This window comes from Haemaphysalis longicornis, unplaced genomic scaffold (genome assembly GCF_048455015.1).
Source record: "Haemaphysalis longicornis isolate Haplotype H1 unplaced genomic scaffold, Haemaphysalis longicornis Haplotype H1 scaffold_64, whole genome shotgun sequence".
NCBI classification, from domain to species: Eukaryota; Metazoa; Arthropoda; class Arachnida; order Ixodida; family Ixodidae; genus Haemaphysalis; species Haemaphysalis longicornis.
This window is the reverse complement of record NW_027526415.1, coordinates 1158190-1173947: the sequence shown is the minus strand read 5'-3', so window position 1 is coordinate 1173947 and position 15758 is coordinate 1158190. Positions and strand designations below refer to the sequence as shown.

Here is a 15758-nt window from a genome sequence, read left to right as displayed (position 1 = left end):
TTTCTTGCTTTATCGTTCCTTCTCGCGGTATACTCCTACCATCCACTCCCAGTCTTGCAGAGGGGCTCAAAAGCTGGCTTCGCCACAGGATTCACTGAAAAAAAAAAAAAAAAAAAAGTACTGACCGCTGCGCCAAGGTTCCCCCCTCCCTTCCCTTCCCACGTCTTCCCTTTGCCGTTCTTTCCTATTTACCCGGGCGCCCTCCATTTCCGAAGCGTTGATTGGAGTGGCCTGAACAATCAACTGGCACAGAGAAGGGCAGGTCCTCTGCAAGTTCGTGTGCTTCGGCTTTAATCAGGGCGCCAGCTTTTTTGCTTCAATTACCGATATGTTTTTTTTTAAACACTTCTCTCTCTCTCTCTCTAAAAAAAGGCGGGTTCTGGGCGTTGGGCATATTGAGCTCCTTTTCTCTGTGTATTTCTTCGTTCACGCCGTTGTTATTTTACTCTGCATAATTCCGCCTGGCGTCTTTTCCTCACCCATTCATAATATTTGGCTTCTTACGCATGCCCGCCACGGTCTCCTCTTTCCTCTGCGCTTCCCTCACGCTCGTCCTGCTCTTCCGCCGCATTGTCGCACATTTTAGACGGAGCACGTTCGTTGACTTGCTGCCGCACGGACGACGGGAAGCTTCCGGTTCGCCCTCGCTGACGTTAATTTGAATATCGCCGGGTTGGGATTTTTCAATGTGCCCTCTCTCTCTCTCTCTCTCCTCTCTCTCTCTCTCTCTCTCTCTCTCTCTCTCTCTCTCTCTCTCTCTCTCTCTCTCTCTCTCTCTCTCTGTCTCTCTCTCTCTCTCTCTCTCTCTCTCCTCTCTCTCTCTCTCTCTCTCTCTGTCTCTCTCTCTCTCTGTCTCTCTCTCTCTCATTTCTTTTTGAGTCGCTGGCATTCCTCTGACGTTCTTCGTGCGGAAGCGAGTTCGTACATTTCTGAGCTGCCATGGCCCTTGCTCCCGCCCCCTAGGGGCAAAATTAGGTTCCACTCCGTGCCGTGCGATTAGTGGGCTGCGTTAATTTCGTTAGCAACGATATTTTAGCCCGGTAGCGTTAGCTCTGCAAGTCTTCGCTCCGAGTTCCGCATAGCCACACAAATTAACGCAAAGGCGCACTTCGAGAAGCCGTGAATGTCCGTCTAACTGTCGGGCAAAACAAAATATACCACTTTTTTTAATTTGAAAGAACCAGGCCTAAGTACCTCGCTCAGCTCTATAACATCCACGAAAGACGTTTTTCAGCGAAAAAAAAAAAAAAGAGCGAGGGGTATTGAAAAACATTTAAATTCGCGCTACGGTGACGTGTTGTGGGAAGTAGTGACGTCATGTGCACCAGCAAACATTATTTTCACTGTTATAACCGCACATTAGCACCGAAGAGATGCGGTTAATCGCAAATGGAGGCCCCACTACAATCGTCCAATCATGTGTCTTAGCGATGGTTTATCTCGGCTGCCGCAAATCGCACAAAGAAGATTCTGTGACGTCATAAATAGTTTCCGGAAAGTTACTACGAAGTCGCCACTGCTTCACATGTTTTCTTTGATATCTCCATTATCTGTTCGAAGTTTGCGATAGAATTGGTATCGTTAGTATCAGGAGAAAGCAGTCTTTGTAATGAATCAAACTTGTGTTTTGTCTTCATGGCCTCTTAAACTTATCGTTGCCAAGAACTGAAATGACCGGGTCAGCTTGTTCATCGCTAGCGGTCGCGTTCTGAAGTAAACAAATCTTGTTCCGCAGGCGGAGTAACACGCGTTAGCCTAGTGCCTCCGGTGCTCACGCCATATGGCATGCCGGCTGCACGTGACGCCGCTTTAGGCGAACAGGTGCACCGCACCCCAGCCACAGAGAACTAGGATTCTGGGAAGCTGTGGCGTTAAGGGTGGCCAGTTTTGCGTGCCAAAGTAGTTCTGGCCAAATAAAAAGAAACGAAATAAAAGAAACAGACGGAAAGACTATGTTGCAGCGGAATTGTCTCTAATTTAAAGTTTCGGTAGAGGAAAGTTCCTATAATACTTTCGCCTTCAAAGCACGTAAGCTGACTTCAGTTCCACAAGGAGTTTTACTATTACTGTGGCTTGTAATGGTCCTGAATTAGTCGCTGATCGCAGGTATATTAGCCCTTTCCGCGTGTTGATGACTATGGGCATATCTGCTTTATGCCATTAGACCTCGCACATCTCCCACTGTTTTTGAAGGGTGAGCTACAGTGGCCGAGGTTGAGCAGTTTCGCGTGGCTCCTGGAGAGCCGTGCTGCGCATGCGCGAGGAGCAATGACGTCACACGGCGCACAGAACGTTGCTCGCTGCCCGGCGTCTCTCACACACCTCACGCGCCCAGCGTCTTCGCTGACCTCCGTTCCGCACGTGGCGGCCCGGTCCACTTGATGATCGTGCGAGAGGCGGCCAGGTGTGGAACCGATGGCTCGTGCGTCGCAGCAACACCGGCGCCCGCCTGTGGAACAATCTTAGCTCTGGGGCGATTGGTGACGCTGCGCCGGAGTCGCTGTATAAATATACGTGTGACATAATGCGTATAGCGTGTGTGGGTCATTGAAGCAGCAGTAAGCATGATAATCAAGCTAATCCCAGACAACCAGGAAAGCTAAGAATAACCAACTGAACCTTAGCTCACGCTACGTATATCCTGGCATAGCCGAGCTAAGCCATTGCTAATTTTTCGTCTTCCTCGGGGACTATGACCGGCGCATTCCATGCGTCGTGTGAGGCGTGTACACGTACACGAGCGCTTCATGAGGCGTGCGAGAGACGCCGCGTTGCGGACTTGTGAGGCCGGAGCAAGGCGTGCGCAGCGGCCCGAGCCTCAAGTTCGCGAAGGAGGGGAACGAGGGTGTTACGCATTCTTAAAAATCCCCCATGGATCCTCAGTCGACGTTTATCGTTTTTTCTTTCCCCTTTTATCCGAATTTGCGATGCTGGCTCCGACAAAAGAAGTTTAGCGGAGCGGAAGCGACTTCTCTCGCTTGATGTCACTGGAAGGCCTATACCATGATAGCGCGCCTCGCCTTACGCAAGGCCAAAAGCTGAACAGTGTACAAAAATGCAACCAATGTTGGTCCGAGGGTCTGAAGAAGACCCTGTTGTTTAGAAACATCGGAACACATAATCGTTTGTGTAAGTCGTCTAGCGAAAACAATGCGTAAACAAAAACAGTTACTTAGAAATCCGCGATGTGCGTTATTGTACGGATAGAGCCAAATCACATCGACGCTGGCGCGCTTCGCCGAGTCTGGTGCATTCTAGCTCTTCTGAAAAACGCTTTGTGCAGTCTCCTTCCGCTGTACGCGCTTTGACGCTCGACTCCCTTCTTCGATCCGGCATTCGGCTCAGTCGTGACATTTTTTATCTGGGTGATATTTGTATCCTGCTTGCCTTCGAATTTTCTGCGATTTACTCTGTTAAAGGGACACTGAAGTGATATGTAAACATTGCGGGATTACTAGCGCAAATTGTAGTCCGGAGTCCCCAGGCCATGTTTCGACCACTCTAGGCGCGTTTACGCGATTTTATTTAGTAGAAAAACTAATTCGAAAACGCTGTCCTCCTCTCTTTACGCTCGCCCATTTTCTGTGGCGTTTTCGTGTGACGTCAGGAGGGGATGAGCTGGCAATTGGCTGCGCCACGGCTGCGCTACTGCACGGCTCCCCGGCCGACAGAGTCAGTCGGCCCAGCGTTTCGTCCGCCGGCCGCCGGCGGGTCGTCGCAATCAAGGAGGTTAAAAAAAAAAAATGCTTGGTCGCAATTCGTTCGCTTAGTTGAAACGAAGCCAGGACACGTTTGTGAATGGAAGAATGTGCCTTTCTTTACTTAATTTGTTTGTACACTGTATCTAGCTCCAAGTCAAGGTCGCTTCACACAAGCGCTGCACATGCGACGCTTCGCTGACTGGTACGCCAGTAGGAAAATATAAGGCCTCTTGAAGGCGGGAGAAGAGTCAGCGAAGTCTATATAGGTACTAAGCAAATAAAATCAACTGATATTTTTACCGTACAGCGTAAAACTAGGCGCGGGAAGCACTTTTTTGCGCTGGGCGAACAAGCACAGCGGTCAGCAGCACGACTACGCATCTGCGAACGCTTTTCCGTCTACGAAATGCAATTGCTAGACGTGAGCTACTGTGGAAACTCGGGCGACGCTTACTGCACGATCGCAGTACAACAAATAGTCACCTAAGCGGCTTGAAACGCCAAAACTAAATAAAAGTGTAAACCGGTTGTACAATATATACCCTATATTAGCAGGCATTCTCGTCCCGCTCCGTAGCCTAGCAGTCTGGTGCGCTAGGAATACACGGCAAATATTTTGCGAGTCACGAGTTCGAATCCCGCGGGTACGTGCTTTTTTTTTTTTGTAAGTTAACTTTTTTGTTTTCCGCCGATGTTTTCTATATTGAGTTCACCTTTTTTGGGGCCGCAACGTTCATGGCTACACGAACTAGTTCACAAAACGCGCGCAGGCTGGCACTGGCGGGCTAGCGAGTTCTCGTTGGCGTGCTGTTGCCATAAGCACCGACTGCTTGCAGGCAGTGGGCACAGGCCAGAATGAACAGACCCTTGGCCTGTTGCGAACACGCTTTTTACGATACAGGCATGAGGGAGGCAAGCTCTAAATATGGGGGAAAAGCGCATGACATTTGGGCGTCTGCGGGTACGCGGAGGGCGTTCATGCACTGCGTAGGTCTCGGCTAGTGAATGCTACGACTACAAGCCATCCTGGGAGGCTTATCTTGTGCATTTTACAGCCGACAACATGGCAGAAGCGCGGTACGATGATTACTGAGATATTGAGAATGCCCATCCAACAAAGCCATTGGTTATGTTTTACAGAACCGAAACTGAAACCGAAACTTGTGTGATTGCTAACCTTGGGCATCGTCCAATCACGGCGCCCCTCCTCTCAACGTCACAGCCTTAGTTGGTGCGGCCGCCGCAAACCGCGCATGGTAGTTTTTCTTCTTTCGCGCTTTGTAAAATAATTACCGATTTGTCAACCGGATAAACGATGAAAAGTGTGCTAATTTGAGCCAGTCTACGCAGTGCAAGCAAAAACGGGAGCTTGACAAATTCACTTCAGTGTCCCTTTAAGACATACGCGCGAATAATAAACGCGCCAGTCGCCGGGCTCTCGATGCTCATTTTTTTTAGCACGAAAGTGTTTTATTCTTGGATACACCCAGATTTAACCGACGTCATATTCGTCACGGAAATGACGTCATACAACAAAGCAAGCGGCCTGTAAAGGGTGCCCCCCTACACACAGGGTCTTCTTGCGGGGAAGCAACCTTTAGTACTAAAGAGTACTTAGGAATGTTCGTTTTCGAAATGTCTGAATATGTTTTCTGCCGGGATACACCAAGATTTCACTGACGTCATATCCGTCACGGAAATGACGCCAGTACACCTTTTCCGAAGTGATTCGCCAGTAGGACGTCGCTCGCCAAGCACACCCACAATACAGCCGCCAACCCTCAAATCATGCTCAGCTGCAGATTTCGCTGCACATTTTACTTGCGTGTTTTACCGATTCCTATGACAGGAATCAACCACAGTTTTTTTAGATCGTTCTCCCTCACTGTTTTGTTATCTCTCTTCGTAGCTTACTTGCGCTATTTTTTGCGTGATCAATAGATGGAAAATGTCGTCAAAATTATGCGCCCTCTAGCCGTGCATAGAGCGAGAGAAGAGCACAGAACAAGACAGTGCATGCGCAGAAGAGCAACGCCGAGCCGCGCTCCGAGCTAGCAGCGGCAGTGGCTGCGTCGGCGCTGCGTTCGCTTCCCGACGCAACCGTCGTTCGTCTTCCCCACGTGACCTCGTCAGCGGGTTTCCAAAAGCTTCGCTGCACAGAGCATCCACGTGACATGCGTGATGTCACTGCGCGCGCTATCCTTGTGAGCACCTGCTAATACGAGCCCACCGTTCGGGCTCTGTGGCCTCGATGTAGAGTACTGAGTACTGTCGCTGACGGCTTGGGTTTGAGCCCCAGCAGGTATAGTTCCCAGTGTCTTTGTTTTCACTGCGCAATTTTTTTCTAAATTTAATTTTTTTCTAAACTCAAATCTACGCGTTGTTTTTGTTAAAAATGGCAATTTGGTATGTTTTAGATCGCTTTAGGTTTGGGGCACGGCCATAACCACGTTAAATTACTGTTTTCCATCGCGCGAACAGACATGTCACGTGGGTGCTCTGTGCAGCGAAGCGTTTGGAAATACGCGACCCGTCACCTCTGTAAAATAAAGTGCGAAGCGAGTGCAGCGCCGAGTACTATCGGGATAAATTCAAATACGAACAACGGTTGGCGTGGTTTTTGGTATATGATCCGCATTCTAAGCGAGGGGTTGCGCCTGCGCAGTAAGAATAAGTTACCAGAGGGCATTGCCAACTTTATGCCTGTTGTGCATACGCGGCCCGTCGCCAGGGAGCGCAGCATCTACTGAAAAACACGCGCCCCGTTGTTGGTATTTCAATTTATCACAATAATACGTGCAAAGGAGGATTGAATGAGCATGACGAGGACGAAATGCCGATGCTGGTGAACAACGAAAAAGTGACAGGCAGCCAGTGTCGCTGATAAAGCGAGGAAACTTGACCAGTGAGAAAACTTTGAAGCATGGTTGCACTGTGTGCGAAGGGCGGGCGAGAAACGCCGGATTGCGGGCTTCTCAATCCGAGCATAGAGTGCGCATAGGGCAGAGGCTCGTGCTCGGGAGGTAGAGCCAATAGGTGCTACGCATTGCTAAAGATCCCCCAATGGACCTTCCATTCAATTTTTTCTTTTTCACATGTGGTTAGCAGGCTCATATTGCTTTTATTCATTACTTGCACGTTTACCAGCCTTTGAACGTTTCTTAAAACAAGCATATGTATGAAGCGTACGCAAGCATTATTTATGTAGTTCTGTGTAGCAAAATGAGTACAAACGCTACAATGTAGAAGCTTATCTCACTGGTGCATTGCGCTGGAGTCAGCGCAGTGTGCGTAACGCCTCTGCTATCCATCTGCTGCTACGGTTTCTATGTGCGCTTTCACTACGCTAGTATTTGTTCTCGGCGTGAATTTGCGGATTAGTTGGCTTACTAATTCTTCGAATATTCATTGTTCCAGTTTTAACAGGACGGAATACAACGAAATATATTTTTGGCGGGGACTAGCTTTACTCCCACAACAACTGTTACAGGTTACCTGCTGTTATGTCGAAATTCTTTACGCTTAGGGTGAACAGCGAGCCTGGCTTTACTCATTTATAGGTTAATAAAATTACAAACAAATTTACTCGTTTCTACTCACCGAAAGCAGTGCTTTTTGTGTGCTGGCGTTTACAAATTCAGAGCACGCTGTTTGAGCAATCTTTTTTTCCATGGGAGCAAACCCATTTTCTCCAGGATTGTGGAAAAAAAAAACAGCAATCACAGTAACGCATCACCAGTCAAATACATCTTAAGTGACGTAGCTGGCAAATAGGAATGAGTGGTGCGTTTGTCCCGAAATTGTAGGTTGTCTCGTCATCCGAGTCAACATTCCGCTAAATAGTCTCAGAGAGAAACGACGCGTGTTTGTTTTTTTATTTTAGTTTAAACGGCATCTTGCTGCATTTCCACCCACGGTGGTGTTTTGCAATCGTTGCCACAATTATCGGCTTGCTTCTGTCCGTTGTTTGTTCATTTCATCTAGCGACATTCAAACCTACATCTACAACCACTGCCAATTGCACGGGCCAGTGCTCCGAGTATTCCACTCGGCATTCTTTCAGCACGCTGTCTGCGAGAAATCGCATTAAGTTCGCGGAAGTGCCTGTTTTCAGACCAACCCATGCGAGGCGACTATATAAGCTGGCGCACGTAGCGAATGATAGTAACGCCCGGTATTAACGCGACGTACTGATCCCTCAAATCTGTTCAGCCGTAGCGACCACTGCGGAAGACCGATGCGCTAGGAGGGTATGTGAAAGAAAAGCGAACTGCGCGTCCATTGCGAGCAGCGATAATGCTGCTTCGCGCAGGTACAAAGAAAGTACGCGGACCGAGAATAGTAGATGAACGGGTTGGGGGGATTTGGCGCGCGCCTCCCACTCGCGGGTGGCTTCACTGCACATCCCCGTTGTGTGATTGTCTCGTGTATTATTCGGTCCGTGGCGCTTGTAATACCGTCCTATTGTGGCTCTTAATTTGGCTCCGGGGCCCGGATTTCTTTTAACGGTCTTTTGTTCGAGCTTCGCTTGGACCAAGGAAAGGCTGCGACGAGGGATTCAGAGAATGGCGGGGAGGCCGGCGCTCGTTTCTTCCTCTTGTCTGTTTTTTCCCTCCCTTTTCCCGTGTGCTCGTGTGCGCGAGAAGGCCCTACTCTGTCCGCTCGTCTCATTTGACCGTCTGCTTGCTGTGGTTGGGAATGAATGTATGGATGTGCTTAATTAGACAGGGTGGACGGGGGGACTGCGCGAAGAGAAGAAAGACATCTTTAATGCGCTAGCAGCTCTGTGATAAAAAAGCGTAGCCTAGGCTGTGGTAACCTTAACGGATTAATTTGAATTAGTCTTTTTTTTTTTTTTTTTGCACGCTGTCGCCACTCTCGCGGTGCCCGCAACCGCAAACGTTGTTGACCTCTGGTAGTTGGTGTGCTTAGCTGACAGCAGACGATAGTTGTTACCAGAATTTATTCGGGAAAACCCGAGTATGGCTGTGCGCGAACAAATTATACGGGGCTGTTAATTATGGTTACGTGACTTGAATGCGAAAGCATTATTGCGTTCCTTGGTGCCCTATGGAGCCACGAGAGCCGCGGGCTCGTTTTGTGCTTTATATCTCCCCCTGGCACCCTTTCGTTCATACCAAGTATACCTTAAAAGCAGTTAAGAGGTTGTTTCTTGGAGGGTTGGGTACGACCAGAAAACATGGTTATTGGCTCAAATAAGAAGAAGTAAAAAAATTACCCGCACCTCCCCGAGGGGGATCGTGAGGATGCAGAGCATCTTTGTTGCTATACCGGCGTTAATTGCGTTGTTAATTACAGTATTACGTTGTTGGGTGTTGTTACGATTCGTTGGCGTCCATTTCAGCGCATCGCTACGTACATCAAACCGAAGAACGAAGAAGAACTGAGCGACCGGCGCACGCATGGGCTTATAAAGCAACTCCCGTGGAGAGAAGCATGAGAGAGAGCGCGCACCCGGAGGGAGAAGCGCGCCAACCCGAAGACGACGCGAAGAGGAGGAGGGGAGAGGAGGTGCGAGCGCGCGCTAGCAGCTGGAGTAGAGAGGAGGATGAGAGAGGGCGCACGCATGCGCGCTTATCACAGCTGGCGAGGGCGGAGCTTCGGAGGGGAGGAGGAGCGCGCGCCAGCGCACAGATGGCGTGGAGAGGGGAAGGGGTGAGGAGGGTGTGGGCGCGCGTTATCGAGCAGCTGCCGGAGGAGCAGCGCGGACGCCGCACGGCCGTCGACGCAAGACAGGCCCCCGCTATAAGATGCTCTGCATCTAAAAAAAAGCTACGAACAGACGCTGTCCGTTTCGTCTTTCTTGTGCTCTGTTTATTTGCGCCAGTAATAATGTTTTTAGACTCGATAGCCGTCTTCTGTGTCGCGTCGGGGTTAAATCATTTGCCTGTCGCCACACGCCATTGCAGGCTCGATTCTCGTCCATGCTACGGTTTATTCTTTGTTAGAAAACGGCGCGCAGGTTTTTGGCACCATTCGCTGCTCGCAACGCTTGGTCTTTCGTCGTATGGGGTTCATAATGCTTTCGCATTAAAAGTCAAACTGCAAAGCATTGTTGTGGAGCTTTGCTCTGAAGATGCGTGAGGCTTAGTTGAAACGTCAGTAGGGAGCTACGGGGTCGGTTATTTTCTTCTTATACGAATGCTTTTTATTATAAATAAATAAAAAACAAGCAAATGGAGCAGAATAACCGTGCTGCACTTTCCGGGCGCCACCTTCGCCGTAAGCTTATACCTTTCCTTCGGTTCGTTTTTCGCGCGCTATTGACGTGATTGTTAGACCACATAATTCTCATAAAAGCTTCTCGCTCAGGCTTTTGTTAATGCGTTTTGACCGTAACGCGCGGATTCTTACTCTGCCGTGTCAGCGATTCTAGATCAACGTCGCCTTAACGTCATTGCTTAACGCAGCAGAGTTTCGTGGGTAACTGTCGCAATAGGCGCGTCGCTCGTGAATTCGCGCCCATTGGAAACAGGCCGTTTTGTGCGGCTCGGCTCCTTGAGCGACCCCTATCGACCACGTACTCCGCGTACAGTCGTCACCGGGGCTGACGGCATAGCGCGTTCCTTTGCGGAGAAGCTCGGGTCGAGGCTGCTCTTTTATTTTTGGCGCAGGCGGTGAAGAAGCGACCTTAATCAACGGAGCCCTGCCTCCGGGTTTTAATTAATTGACGGCTGCGACCGGAGGGAGCGAAGTGGAAGGAGCGAAAGCAGCGCCGCGCACCTCTGAGCGAGTTGAGCGCTCGAGGAGTGTGTTTCGCTGAATTCCGATTCCTTTGCCCCGTCTACGTGTCCTCCCCTTCTCTTTTTGCGCGCGGGCGGCTCTTCTTTGTCTCCTTCGCGACTCCTCTTTCGGTACGGACAGGCGATTGTTAGCCCTATCGGTTTGTCGCTTTTGTCTCGGGCCCTGGCGGCACGCGTTCGCTACCCGTGCTTGGCGGTTGAGAGTAATTTGTTCCCGCCGTCTGCGCACCCTAACGCAAGAAAGGTCAAAGGTTTACGCGCGGAGAATCCCTCGGGCTGGGTTGTATCGACCGCACACGTGGTAGTTTTGTGAGCAGGCGCTGGAAAAGATGGAACAAGTAATCATGGGTTTTAAAACTGTACCGTCAGCAGAAGCTATTGTTGATCAATCGATCTATCGATCGATCGATCGATCGATTGATTGATTGATTGATTGATTGATTGATTGATTGATTGATTGATTGATCAAAATAAAAAGTAATTGTTATAGATTGATTTGAAATGTTTTTGCGTTAGCAGTACGGTAATCATGCGGATAAAAAAGTGACCGGCGTCGTTCCGTGAACACTCGAGAGAGAGGGTGCGAGGGGTGGGTGAGGGTAGTACGGAAGCGGAGCGCGATAGCTGCAGAGGCGAGTGACGTAGTTGCTGGGGTCGCTTCGGCTTCACGTTACCTAATTGTCAACGTTATCGCTTAATTATTACCGTCTAGGTGCGCTGTCGGTTGCATGACGTCGGCTGAGCGCCCGCATAATCTTTCAAACTCAGAATGTATTTAAAGGTGGTTTTTTGTGAGGAGACTGACCTATCAGATCGCCACGCACGAGCGGTACACAGATACGACATACGCTCTGGAAAACTGGACACCGATAAACTGGCCTCTCCTTTTCTTGAACGAAGAGGGCGTCGATTTTTTTTTTTCCATCAGGTCTCTACCGTTAAAAGCTTCCCCCTCAAAAGTGTACGGTAACGAGGTATCTATAGCAAACTGGCAAACTGCTCGCTGAAATTCCGGCGCTGGTGCTGTGGTCCGTGGTCCATAAATGGGGGCATTGTCTAAACCGACGTTGGATTAGTCTTTACGAAAACAACGTGGTCCGTGTACTTAGCATATCTAGGTTTAAAAAAAAAAACAGCGAAAGGAAGCGCGATAGCGGCACAAAAACGAAAACACTGACATGACCCGCGTGACCCAACAAAAATAAAATAAGCATTCCGTCTCGCGCATGTTGGCAGGAGCCGCGCAGCTGGCGTTCTGGGGACGTAGCCCACGGCACTACAGCCGACCACTTCCCCGTTGGCTATCATTAACATCCTGTGATTGTTTAACTTTGCGCCTGGTCAGCCTGACCTAAATGGGAAAAGAAGGGGAGGATCGCTTGCAAATTCTAAATGCCATTGCGCATGAGTTAAAAAAATAAAAATTGGCCGCGTATCTGCTCCTTTCGTTGGAAATGCTGACGAAAGACGATAATCGACTGGCGCCCCAGGCAAGTAATGCCTCCCTTCTCTTTCCCGCTCACCTCTCATGCTGTTCCTCTCCAGTCTCGTTCCTCCCAAGTTAACACGCTAGAGGTTTGCTCAAGTCAATTTAAATTTACCGCGTTCCACTGCTCTAAGTCGGATGTCTCGACGCCAGCGCTGCCGTACGCCAGAGACGCGCGTGATTCGAGGCACCCTACCACAATGTTCATAGAACCACGTTACCTTGCTCCACGGGCGTTCCAAGAGGAACGTGGAACCTATCTAGCGGAAAATTTTGTGGCTGTTTCTATTTGATTTTTTTTAAATGCCGCCAGGTAGCAGCGGCAACAGCAGGCGGCGGTTTTCTGCAGTTGATGTAGTGTTTCATTTGCTATCGCAAAAACCAAGCATCCCTGATTTTTTAATAAAGGAACACTGCAAAGATTACTCATGTATTGATTTTATGCCTTATATTGGCGTAATGTCTTGTTCTTGTTGAACAACGTTGACAAATATGAACATTGCCACCGGGCTTAGACGTTTAGATTTGACTGTGTGTATATAAGACTATTGCGCGCTTAGGTGGGGTGGCTGAATCGAGTCACAGACAGACCAGCAGACCAAAATTTCTGCGTGTAAATAGCCTCTTAAGTTTGGGCCCCTCACTTATTAATTAAAACCGCCCGGTTAGCTTGTTTACCTGTATGGTGTTTGTTTTCATGCCGGCTGAGCTGACTTGGGCTTGAGGGGCGCGCGGAGAAACCGCGGAGGCTTCTTTGTTATTCGCCGCGCTTTTGTGTCCACCCGACGAGCAGGCCCGGAGGCGACGCCTACCGCCATGAGAAAGTCCGAAGCGGACGGGAGCTGACGGTCAGTGCAGGGGTCAAAACTTGGGTCAAACATAGGAAGAGGGCACCAGACGTTCTGTCTGCGACAGTTGCAGACAGAACGTCTGGTTTCCTCTGGTTCAAGATAATTCCAAGTTACTGGGCGAAGTTTCAGTTCGTCACACGTCTGGACATGGCGACTCGGCGGCTGGGATGCGTGAATAGGTAGGCGAACCAGGCTTTGTTAGGCGCTCCACGTGTTTACAAAGGAAAGGAATTCTGGCGGCGCGGAGCACAAACATAGGCATGCACGGTATACGGACAACACTTTAAGACGTGCCGCCCGAGAGCCGATTTCCGTCGTTACGTCTGCTTTTAATTGGTCGGTTTTCATTTCCGTTATATTTAAATTTAACGGAATACCTTTGGGTTTCCGCATGAGTGTGAGAGAGGTGGGTCACGTGACTATTTCGAACCCACCTAGCTTTGTCACGGTGGCCAATCAGTGGCCTATGGTGGATTAATCAATGCGCCATCCTCACTTTCAAATTGTGACGTCGCTGTTGTGGGCGGGGCTTTAGGGCTAAAACCGAGAGTTTGATGTTTTTGAGGGGGGTTGAGACAGGGATGGAATAGAGAGAGAGGAGAAAAGAACCTCTTCTACGCAATCAGGAGCCTTGAAAGTTGTAAATAGTTAGTGTAAATAAGGTGTACATATTGTACATATTGTTTGCTGGGAGTAGCTCATCGTTTGCCACGTGACGTCGACCACGAGCCATCGTTTCATCGGATCATCACTTCGATCATCGTCTTCGACGACCGAGACATTTTTGTTAAATTTAACTTAGCCCAGGAAAGACTATCGTCTTAGAAAAGACCATAAGACCTTTAATGTTCCGGTAGTTTCCGGCACTGTTTGGTTGTGCGAATCGAGGAACGAGTTTTTTTTTTTTTTGCGAACTGACCCAAGTAACGTGTGAGTGGCATGAGTTAATAAACGAGTAAATAAACAATGTTTTGGAAAATCGTAAAATTTTATTTGCTCTGGTTTGCGGGCTTATGGCGTAAGAGTTGTGTACGTAGATTGCCTTTCCTAAATTGCCGGTAGCAAACTGACACTTGCCAAAAAGGTGTACCTTTTCGGCGAGTGTTAGTTTGTTACCGGCAGTGTTATTTCCTCGCCAGACGAGTTTTCGTCGAACTTTGTACGGCCTTTCCTAATTGTTATGAGAACTGTTAGTGGGGAATAATTTTGCTTGGGAATAATATTGTGCGAAAGGAGGATAATGAGCAGTCCGCAGACGTCGGCAGCCTAGGCGACTGCACGCGCAAACCTGCGATCATGGAAGTGGAAAAAACCCGTGTATGTAAGCCCATTTTACGTTAATCGTTATGTATCTGGTCAACTTGCCGAAGCGTTGTTCGCTAGCGCATGCTAGCTGCGATGTTTCTAAATCAGCTTTGCCGCCAGGCTCGCTTCCCCGACTCGAATTTCGGCCGTCGGGTCGGCCAGTGCTCGCATGTTGTGTGGGTGAAACATCTGCGTCGTGGTTTCGACCGACCGCAATGAGGTTGGCCTTTCGGCCGCCTCCCCCCGCCGTTTACAACCCTCTTCTTCCCAACAAGCCCGGGCTGAACCAAGCAGCGGATTCGATCGCTCGTTACCGCGGTAGTTTGTTTTGACCTCAAAGGCGAGGCCTTCGTCGAGCGCACGAACTTGTTTGAAATTGGATCAATGGTTCGGCCCATTTTGGCGCGCGTGCCTGCGCTTGTTCGATTGGGCGGGCGGAATCGTTCGTTTCTGAAGGACTGTGCGTGAATTGGGCACAAGCGTGACGGAACATTTGAGTTCAGTTCAGCGAGTCTACCGCCGCGCCATGCGTTTTAGTCCTTGTTTATGCTTCGTTCGTACAGAAACGGTTGATGCTACTACTTGCGTGTTATGACGTGCCTTCTGGCCATAACAGGCGGTGCGAGCTGACATCAGAGTTCTGTATATGAGGGCTCTGACGGCAGGTACAATTCTCTAGCCGACCGCAAAACGTGACAGGGCACTTTGCGCGTTTTACCCTGCCCAGAAGGCTATGCATTTACGAACATAGAGGTATCGTCAACTCGGTACTCTTGTTACTCTATTTGGGGGCGAAATATAAACTCTGCCTTAATTTGAACGCTATTGCTCTGGGTAGTTACATACTTTACTTGTCTTCCTGCAGTGTGCAAGAGTATAACCTGACATATTGGTAAACTTTCGTAAGTTGCAGAGCAGTGCGAGTAAAAATAGGGCTCTGGAGGGTTTCGAATAACGCGCTTTTTAGGTGCGGAACACCTTAGGACCTCACAATGTCCGTCCGCGTCCGTGCGCATAGTATTAAAAATCGCAAAAAATCACACAGGTGCCGGCAGGATTCGAGCCTGTGTCTGGTAGACAAGGCAGAGTTAGTGTCAGTCGTCTTACCCACTGGGCTACGACCGTGAGTCAGTACCCGAATGTCAAACGGCTTACTCCCTTGCCTGTAACGGTGCGGAGTACATTAGGACCTCCCAATTTCCGTCCGTGTCCATCCGTGCGCACACCACCATCAAGCGATTTAGGGAAAAATCAAGGTGCAACTCACGGCTCAAATCGAATGACGGTCGGGGTGCAAATCGGATATCGCTCGGGGCGCAACTTGGATGTCATTTCGAGTCCCCGTACTCCGCACCCTAGCCGTCATCCACGGAGTGGAGATGCTGCCATTTTTTGGTAACGAAACGCGGTTTTATAAAAGGCGTCATTTATCCCGTGACTATGTCTCATGGGAGAGAGGCTGACTGGCTATTTACATGTTATTGCTTACGTTGTGCATACATAATTCATTTCAGCGGCGAATAACAGCCTGAAACATTTAGTAAGCTTTATTCGGATGAATATTTTGCAAAATATTACAGCCCTGGCCCGAATAATTGTTTTTCAACTGCAAATTTTACCTTGATCGTAAAAACCACGAACCGGTAGAAAA

The 15758-nt window shown here is 49.2% G+C and overlaps 1 protein-coding gene across 1 annotated transcript in view; it reads left to right on the top strand.

Annotated features, from left to right (window-relative positions):
• Positions 1-15758, top strand: part of LOC144144182 (uncharacterized) — a 304890-nt gene that overhangs the window by 212996 nt on the left and 76136 nt on the right. The window lies entirely within an intron of this gene.